Consider the following 10209-nt stretch of genomic DNA (forward strand, 5'->3'; position numbering starts at 1 on the left):
ACTTTCTTTTGACAACGACTTGGAACCTGTGTTTCTGGATTTTAGCCTCAGACCCACTCTCTATCAGGCTTAGGTTGGAATAATAGAACAGCAGTCACCGAACACTTGAGGTAGATGCTTTATTCCCTCTGTAGACACATGCTCCTTGGTGCTTTGAGCTCGAAACTTCTTCCTTTGAGGGTAGAACCTGTTTCTTGGACTCTGGAATCAGTGCTAGCCTTTGTGGTTTGCTTTAACCAGCAGAATGGGGCAGATGGGGTGTTGTGCCTGTTTCAGGCTTAGACCTCAGGATGTCCCACAGCTCCTGCCCTCACCTGGGAACCTGACTCTGTCCTGGAATGTGCTCAGGCTAGCCTGCCGGAGGATGAGAGCGGTGTGGCTCAGCGGCTCTGTGTCCTTGCCAACAGAAATTAGTTGGCTGACAGGTGACTGAAGATGCAGGAAGACCCCCAACCACATCCAGCACAGCCACCCACCCAAGTGTGAGCTCACAATGCCTACTGCTTTAAGCTCACAAGTTGTGGAGTGACTGTCAGGAAGCAAGAAATGATGGGTACCTGGTTCTGTTAGTGTGGGTGATGCAGTCTGGGAGAGGGGGGCTCAAGTGGGGTTTGTGAACCACGTGGCTGGGATGGCTTCAGAGAAGAGGTGACAGCTCGTGCGTTGCAGGGTGTGCAATAAATAGCAAAGCCTCCTGAAGCAGAACAGGGAGGTGGGTCTGCATGCACAATCAGATAAACCTCTTCGCTGAGGCTGCAGGTTGCCAGAGACGTGTCTCCAGAGCCCGAATTAAACAGAAACCTCCCTCTGGCCAAAAAGGCAGCTAGACGTCATTTACACACCAGTGCAAAAAATAAAACACCTGGCAGGTTCCCGGTCAGCCTCTCAGGTGTGCCCTGAGGGCTGGAGCAGAGATACCTTGGGTGATGGGCTCCCTTTCAAGTGGAAAATTGGAATTCCAGTCTCAGGCCAAAGGAAAAGGTTGCTCTTTCTCCTGCATCTCCTCTTGCTGACCGAGGCGTGGCTTGGAGGCATCCTGTGCCCTGGGAAGTCCTGAAGGAAGACCTTTCCTGCACCCTCTGACAAGTGTGTCAAAGTGAGTGCAAAGTGTTTTCCAGTAACCCTGACACACATGACCTAGCCGGGGTGCTCTCAGCTGCGTCCTGATGAAAGAGTTGAGTCAAATAATCTGCCAAAGCGAAGGACTCAGCAAGTCATTTGTTCATTCATTTGTTCATGCCACAAACACTCCCAAGGGGTCTAAGATGCCCTGGAGAAGCTCATAGCCTGGTAGTAAATGCATATCTTGAAAATTCTGTGCCTTGTCTTAGTGAAACCGAGCAAGGATGGACCCGGTCAGCTCTGGGTTGGTCATGGGATCAGTGAGCTCCCTTCTCCAGCATCTGAAGAGCCTAGAGGCCTGGGAGAGCGAGAAAGGAGAGAAGAATGATGGGGCGTGTGTCCAGAGGTTGAAATGGAAGCACTTCAAGGTTTTGTGTTGCCTAGGAAGACAGCAGGGGACAGGGGGGAGGTGCTGAGCTCCAGTCTTATAGGAAGCGAAGGTGACAGGTTGGAGTCCTAAGGGCACCGTCCTCTGGCATCGTGCCATCCTAATAACAGCAACTGTGTTTCACACCTGAAAGTATGTGTTAGCGCTCGTTTGTTAATGGTGTATGGTGTTGGCCTGGTGGGAGGTGTTGGGGAGCGGTGGGGGGCAGGATTCCTGCCTCCAGGACCTCATGGCCTGTGGGACACTTAGGTCTGCAGACAAGTTACTGCCTTCCAGTGCAATGGAAACCAGCCCAAGACGCTGAGGAAAAAGAGATGAAGGGCCAGCGTAGGTCAGTGCAGGCTTCATATTTGAGTTGGGTGAGTGGGAGTTTCTGGGTGATGAAGAGACATTTCAGGAGGAGTAAGAAACACAGTATGATGCAGCAAAATGAAAAAGCATAGAGCACTCCAGCGTCCCTGAGTGTAGGGTGAACAGAGTTTAATGGGAGGCAGGCTGAAGCGTGGCAAGCAGGAGCCAGACCACACAGAGATTTATGTGCCAGTTTGAGGAGCCTGGATTCACACTGTAGAAAAACGAGGAGCTCTTGAAAGGGTTTGAGCAGAGGGATGTGATCAGAGCTGTCTTGTGAGAGGCGTTCTCTGGTAGCTGTGTATGGGATGGTCTAGAGATGGCAAGACCGGGGGAGCAGTCAGACCCTATAGGAGATGCTGCGGGAATCTCAGCAAGAGATGATGGGGACAGTGACAACGGGAGAGCATTATTGCAATGGTTTTGTGCAAAAGCCCTGGAGGCGACCTTGGGGCTTGAAACCTGCCTGTATCCCTTACCAGCTGTGTGGTCTTAGACAAGTTATTAACCTCTCTGCACCTGACTTTCTTCATGTATGAATTAGGGATAATAAAAGCGATTACCTCATAGTAGCTGTTCCACGAATGAAGTGAAATGGTCCATGTAAAGCCCTTGAACCACGCCCGGTATGCTGCAGATGCCCTATCATGACTGGTTATTCTCATTTACCCCAGTAGACCTGATGGTGGTTACACGTGGACACCGAGTAGAGGGTGAGCCTAGACTTGCTTGCACAGAGCTAGTTAGGAAGTTGCCATTCCAGAGGTGAGAAATACGAGAATATTGTAAAAAGCTTCCTCCCTTCCAGGAGAATGGCCGTGGTACCCAGGGTACAGCACTAGGCTTTGCCCTCCGCTTCTCTCTGAGTGCTCCTAATGGCATCTTGGCTATGTGTAAGTAGACGACTCTGGCCTGAGACTAGCAGCAATAAACGTCAGCAGAAGGCATCACGCCTGCTTGTCCTCTCCAGGCCTCGCAGTAAGCTTGCCAGACTCTTGAGCTGGGCATACTGTTGCCCCCTTTGTACAGATGAGCAAATGGATGCTCAATGCCACAGCCCAGGATGGGCAGCTAAACAGGGAAAGATCCATGAGTCTGATGCTCAGGCCTTTTGACTCCCAAATCCAGCACTCTTTCCAGGACCCCTATTTCCTACCATCCTTTTACTTCCTTGTGGGCTTGCCGAAGTCCATGTGACAGCCCAGTGCCCCAGTAAAGCTCCAAACTGTGTGTGGTCCCGGCACAAAAACAGACACATAGATCAATGGAACAGAATAGAGAATCCAGAAGTGGACCCTCAACTCTATGGTCAACTAATATTCAATAAAGGAGGAAAGACTCTCCACTGGAAGAAAGACAGTCTCTTCAATAAATGGTGCTGGGAAAATTGGACAGCCACGTGCAGAAGAATGAGACTAGACCACTCTCTTGCACCAGACACAGAGATAAACTCAAAATGGATGAAAGATCTTAATGTGAGACAAGATTCCATCAAAATCCTAGAGGAGAACACAGACAACAGACTTTTTGAACTTGGCCACAGTAACTTCTTGCAAGATACATCCATGAAGGCAAGAGAAACAAAAGCAAAAAAGAACTATGGGGACTTCACCAAGATAAGAAGCTTCTGCAAGCAGAGGATACAGTCAACAAAACTAAAAGACAACCGACAGAATGGGAGAAGATATTTGCAAATGACCTATCAGATAAAGGGCTAGTTTCCAAGATCTATAAAGAACTTATTAAACTCAACAGCAAAGAAACAAACAATCCAATCATGAAATGGGCAAAAGACATGAACAGAAATCTCACAGAGGAAGACATAGACATGGCCAACATGCACATGAGAAAATGCTCTGCATCCCTTGCCATCAGGGAAATACAAATCAAAACCACAATGAGATCCCACCTCACACCAGTGAGAATGGGGAAAATCAACAAGGCAGGAAACCACAAATGTTGGAGAGGATGTGGAGAAAGGGGAACCCTCCTGCACTGTTGGTGGGAATGTGAACTGGTGCAGCCACTCTGGAAAACTGTGTGGAGGTTCCTCAAAGAGTTAAAAATAGATCTGCCCTACGACCCAGCAATTGCACTGTTGGGGATTTACCCCAAAGATTCAGATGCAATGAAATGCCGGGATACCTGCACCCCGATGTTTCTAGCAGCAATGTCCACAATAGCCAAACTGTGGAAGGAGCCTCGGTGTCCATCGAAAGATGAATGGATAAAGAAGCTGTGGTTTATGTATACAATGGAATATTACTCAGCCATTAGAAATGACAAATACCCACCATTTGCTTCGACGTGGATGGAACTGGAGGGTATTATGCTGAGTGAAGTAAGTCAATCGGAGAAGGACAAACATTATATGGTCTCATTCATTTGGGGAATATAAAAAATAGTGGAAGGGAATAAAGGGGAAAGGAGAAAAATGAGTGGAAATATCAGAAAGGGAGACAGAACACGAGAGACTCCTAACTCTGGGAAACAAACTAGGGGTGGTGGAAGGGAAGGAGGGCGGGGGGTGGGGGTGACTGGGTGACGGGCACTGAGGGGGGCACTTGATGGGATGAGCACTGGGTGTTATTCTGTATGTTGGCAAATTGAACTCCAGTAAAGAAATAAATTTAAAAAAAAAAAAAAAAGCTCCAACTGTGATCTTCCTGTCTTCCAGGGGCGGATGGGGGGCTTTGAAGTAACAAAGAAAGGGTGGGGCAGGAGGGTGCCCCCAGCTTTGCTTGAGTTCCTGCAGAAGGACTTCAACCCCTTGAAAGCCCTTGCTCCAAGCCTGGCTATCTTGCGACGAGGGAGAGATGTGACGCTCAGCCGCTCTTTAGAGAGTGGCCCAAAGAAGAGCCGAGGGGGAGGTAAGAATCCTTCTCTGAGCCCTGTGTTCCAGGTGCCAGACATTCATCATCGCATCGACTGCTCGCATCCACTGTGAGGTAATCAATATCATTTCCATTTTTCATACAAGGAGCCCGAGAGCCAGTGAAGTTAGGTACCCAAATTCTTAATCATTCTGCTATGGCAATCCTGCCTTCGGATGGAGAAATGAGGACATAAACCCTGGGCTAGGACAGCCTCTTCTCATGCTGGGCACGTTCTCTTACCAACTCTGGAAGGTATCCTACCTCTAATCATTGCTTTTGTGAGGACAATTGAGTAAATTAAGTACTGTTGACGGGGCTCCATGGCATAGCAGGAGTGGGAAAAGGGGGTTGTTTCTTCATAGGCTCAATGTGCATCTGTCTCTAGCTTGGAGGAACATTTAACCGGAATGTATTAACTGCCAAGAAATGTGGTAGGAGCTTTATATACGTTATTTCATTTACTAACCCCAAACAACCTCATGAACTAAGTTCTATTCTCATCCCATTAGCTGAGACGTCTGAGGAGGAGGAGGAGTAACCTCTTGCTTCAAAGCCACTCAATGACAGAGCACAGCCTGTGTTCTTAACCGCCTTCTGAAGGAGAAGAGAGTGCCCCTGCTGGTTACACAAGAGGGTGGGCATGGCGCCTAGACCGCCTGGGACATGTTGACCCACCTTGGCTTGCAGAGGGCAATCCCTGAGGTTAATTAATCCCTGAAATGAGCCTAGAACAAGAGTTCTCAACTGTGGTTTCCAACCCCGGATGGGGACCCACAAGCTAAGAACCCTATGTCATCCCTAATTGGGCTTCCCAGACCGTTGCTTAACAGATAGACAGTGATCACTTACAGGCTGACAGCACAGGCCGATGATGTGAGAGGCCTGAGATTCTGGTCCCACCACTTGTTAGCTCTTTGGCCTTGGCCAAGTGGTTTACTTTGTTTGACTCTCAGATTCCTCCTGTAAAACAGGACCAATAACGACGCCCATTGTTCTGGTTAAGATTGCTCTGTAACAGACTATCCCAAAGCTTATTGGTTTAGTACAGCCACTTGTAACTTTGTGTTTCAGGAATCGAGGAAAGATGAGGATGGGAAGATTTGCCTGGGGACTCTCATGTGATCACAGTCACGTGTCATCTGGGGCTGCTGCCTTGAGAAAGCCCAACTGAACTGGACATCCACGGCTGGCAGTTAGTGCTGTCACTGGGCTGCTCCTCTTGAGCTGGGCATACTGTTGCCTTCCTTGTACAGACGAGCAAATGGATGCTCAATGCCACAGCCCAGGATGGGCAATGCCTGGGCAAGGTGGGTCCACATGTCCCATGAGTGCTTACACATGGCCTCTCCCGCTTGACGGTCTCAGGGCTGGACTCCTTACATGGCAACTCAGAGCTGCAAAAGAGAGTCTTCTCTAACAGGGGGAAGCTCCACCCCTCTGAATGCATGAGCCCAGAAATCATGCTGTCATTTCCACGGCACTGTATTGATTACAATGAGTCACAGAGCACTCAAGTTCAAGGGCAGAGAATTAAACTCTGCTAAGGATCTTGAAGAGCAGGTGAAACAGGAGGTATTGTAGCCATCTTTAGAAAATATCATCTGCCAGGCTTGTATCACGGAATTGTACACAGATTAAATGAGACACTGAGTAGAAGGTACTTAGGAAAATGCTTGGTGTATAGAAAGTACTCATATGGGATCCCTGGGTGGCTCAATGGTTTAGCGTCTGCCTTCGGCCCAGGGCATGATCCTGGAGTCCCGGGACTGAGTCCCACGTCGGGCTCCCTGCATGGAGCCTGCTTCTCCCTCTGCCTGTGTCTCTGCTTCTCTCTCTCTCTCTCTCATGAATAAATAAATAAAATCTTAAAAAAAATAAAGAAAGAAAATACTTGTAAAGGTTAGCTATTGTTAGTAGATGTCACATGTTTGTGAGAAGTCTTTCAACATATCAGGATGGTGGAAGGGGTTGTGGAAAGTCTAAAATTCATTCAAAGCAATGGTAAGGAAAGAGTCCCTTGACCGTTTAGCTAATCAATGGCCCAAGGGAAGAGGAAAGGGAGAGGAAAGGAGTGGGTATCAGATTTATGCGGGCTGGAAGGCTTGAAGTCTTGGTCAGGGAAGGTGTAGTCAAGGAGCCAGACAGGAAGGGTTGAGAATCAGAGCAGGACTGACTGGCCAAGGTGAATGGGAGCAGCACATCCCAGACTCATGGTGCGTGAGAAGAGAAGACAAATCAAGGAGGGAAAAAGAATTGACCAGGCCCAGAAGGGAGTCCAACACGCTGGTGAGAGCTGCCCAGCTTGGCCCATGGAGGCTGGGCTTATGTCTGGGCTGGCCCTCGATGACGAGGAAGTTGGCCTGTAAATATGTTCACTTTGGAGGACAGGGGGGATAGACTGGAGGTGTTTGCCTCTCGGTTTCCTAAAACATTTCCTAACCCAGGAACTCTCAGTGCAGGCTGAAGGTGGCCACATCTGAATTCCCTAAGAAGATCCAAAAAACCACTTCACTGTTTTAATATTGCATTGACAATAAAATCCAAACTCCAGAGCATAAGCCTGAGAATAATTTGTCCTCTGCTAATTCTACACTCTCATCTTCAACTTCTGTCTTCTACTTACTAGACTTCAATTCCATTGAGCTTCTTTCAGGTGCTAAAGCTCTAAAGTTCTTCTTACCTCAGGACCTTTGCACCTGCTATTTCCTCTACTCAGAATGGCCCTTTCTCCTCTCCTTTACATGACTGGCTCCTTTTTATCCTCTAGACCTCAGCTGGAATATTGTTTCCCTTCATATCATGGATCACAATTTTGTGTATTTATGTACTGGATTATTTTCTTGTTTAGTGCCTTCTTTCTACTAGACCATGAGGCATATGAGGGCAGAGTAATGACACACTTTCACTCTATACCCCTAGCGCCCAGCCAAGACCCTCGTACTCAGCAGCTATTTAGTGACTATTAGTTATGAGAAAGTCTATAACCTCAGTGTGGCTGAGCTAAGGAGTATGGACTTTGTTTATTCTGCAGCCCTGAAGCTGGAGTCGGTTAGAATATACTAGAATGTTGGAAGTGGTGGTGGCCATGCCTTCACGTAAGAACCTGTGGGGTTGAGAGACTGACGTGTTTTTGCTAAGGGTGAAGACCTTTGGAAGGCAGCCATGCATGGAACTGGTCTCCCTCTCCTAGTGTGTTTCTTTTGAGATGATTTTCCACAGAAACACTTTTTCTGTACAGATGAATTAGAACATTTACTGATGTCAGAAAATGAAAACGGTGTTACCCAACGTGCGATTGCTACAAAGAACAGAGTCTAATTTACAGTCTGCCACATGAGATGGGCTCTGGTCGGGGCCTGACATCATCGGAGCGCACCTGTTAGGCTGCTCTCCTTGGTCCTGAAATGTCCTGCCTTTACATTGTGTCCTCCCAGAAACCTGCATCTCAAAACACCTAAAAGAACACAAATTCATATGAACATGCGCACGCACACACACACACACACACACCTCTACAGACACAAATACGTCATAAACTTATCCACATGCACTCTGTAAAGAGTGAGGTAGCAAGACTCGTTTGATATTTATGCGTTAAGCTTCTGCTGAATTCATGCTAAGAACTAGGAAGATATAGGCCCTTTTTGGGTGACGGGCACTGAGGGGGGCACTTGACAGGATGAGCACTGGGTGTTATGCTATGTGTTGGCAAATTGAACTCCAATAAAAAAATAAATTAAAAAATTTTTTAAAAAACGCTGAACAAAAATTAAAAAAATAAAAACAAAGAGCCATCATATCTCCTGAGGCAAGCTGTTTGCCAATCTGCAGTTATTTCCCTCCATCCCTGATGGCTGCAATGTGATTTTGCACCATTTCCCATCTCGAAGGAGTGTCTATGTCCTCAACCTCTGCATCTGGGCTGATCTTATGAATTGCTTTAGCCAACAGGCACTGAGAGAAATGAGATTGCACCCGTTCCAAGCCTACCTCCCAAGAGGCTTTGAATACTCTCATTCTCCCCCTTGAAAACCTGCCCAGCTGCCACGTGAACAAGCTGATGCGTTTCTGCTAGAGGATAAAGAACCACATAGGGCAGAGATGAGCCATCCTAGCTGAGCCCCTTCCAGATGAGCCAGTCCCTATCAGACAGCAGACACGTGAGTAAGCGCTGCTGTAAGTGGCCTGGCCCAGCTCAGACCAGAAGAGTTGCCTAGTCCATCAGTGGACTTATGAGTAATAATAAATGGTTGTTGTTTTAAAATCACAAAGTTTGGGGGTAGTTTGTTACTTTATAACAGCTACCAGATATACTTCCTCACATGAAAGAAAGGATCTGAACTATTCCTGAAAGTGATATGTCCTTACCAGTCAGATGTCTATGTAGGACACTGAAGCAATGCTACTGATTATGATAAAGTCCTAATGGGATGTGGTCAAAGACCACTGCTTTGGAAGCAAGGAGATTTAAGTCTTCATCCTGACTTCCACCAACTGACTGTGTGACCTTGGGTAAGTCACTTGACAACATCTTGGCAACATCCCGTATAAAGGGAAAGAGCAAGTGTAGCTTATTTTAAGCCTCCATAGCTCTGACACACATTCTGTGGTCCCATGATTCTCAGGCTCTGCTACTTTCATCTGTAAAGCAAGAAAAGATAATTCACAATTCTTTCTGTCTTGCAGGATAATCCAAAAGGATGAAGTGTTATTTCCTTGGTGGCACCTCTGCTTCCAGACACTTTCAAGAATGTGAGTGTCTATGCAGCAGGAACAGACACCCTGAGATGCTGGCTTTGTGATAATTCACTAGGTTTTATCAACATATGTGAACACACAGATTTTCAGCTAATATTAGAAGCTGAAATGGAACTGATGACTGTGATCCCCAGACAGTCTACACCACACCTCTTGAAAGAAGAGCAGGCATCCTATTGAAATATGCATCCTGCCCCCACCTTCTTTTCTCCTGGGTTCCCACTGTGGGTCAATAAAACTTTATTTGTGAGCTGAGAGTGGTTTCCCAGTCTGAACAGGCAAAAACATATGCACACCAAGATTGGAAGAGGAGATTGCTTGGAGCTCTTTGCTTGCTTCTGACCAGACTTAGATCAGTATAAATGTTGAGTGGGGTAAAATTATTCCTGTGGGCAATTCCAAATGAGCTCTAATAATTTGACTGAAATTGGTTCCAGAAGTGGTATTTAGGGAATGCCATAGACCCCAAAAGCTAGAGCCTGGCTCAGGACAGTGTTAGCGACTAAGGAGATAGCCTTGCAAGTGGACTGTGGGGTTGTGGGACAAGCTCGGGCATTCCTGAGAGAACACCAAAATCAAGCCCAACAGAGAATTCCCCATCAGTCAAGGACCATGCAAATGTAGTCAGCCAGTGCCAGCACCCAACAGAAGATCAAGCAAGTAGGGAAACTTGTACAGGGAGGGTTTAAAGACAAAATGAATAGTGCATTGTTC

General features: G+C 47.1%; 1 long non-coding RNA gene across 3 annotated transcripts; it reads left to right on the forward strand.

The window, feature by feature from the left end:
• Positions 1-562: 562 nt before the first annotated feature.
• On the forward strand, positions 563-9738 carry LOC144281920 (uncharacterized). Of its 3 annotated transcripts, none has more exons than XR_013350298.1 (5): positions 563-1090; positions 4845-4989; positions 5809-6044; positions 8682-8897; positions 9424-9738. It is a non-coding gene; the product is annotated as an uncharacterized LOC144281920 (long non-coding RNA). The 3 variants fall into 3 exon arrangements; XR_013350300.1 differs by lacking the exon at positions 563-1090 and adding an exon at positions 4619-4731 and having other exon boundaries at positions 4842-4989; XR_013350299.1 differs by lacking the exon at positions 8682-8897.
• The last annotated feature ends 471 nt before the right edge of the window (positions 9739-10209 follow it).

This window comes from Canis aureus, chromosome 13 (genome assembly GCF_053574225.1).
Source record: "Canis aureus isolate CA01 chromosome 13, VMU_Caureus_v.1.0, whole genome shotgun sequence".
Classification (NCBI taxonomy): Eukaryota; Metazoa; Chordata; class Mammalia; order Carnivora; family Canidae; genus Canis; species Canis aureus.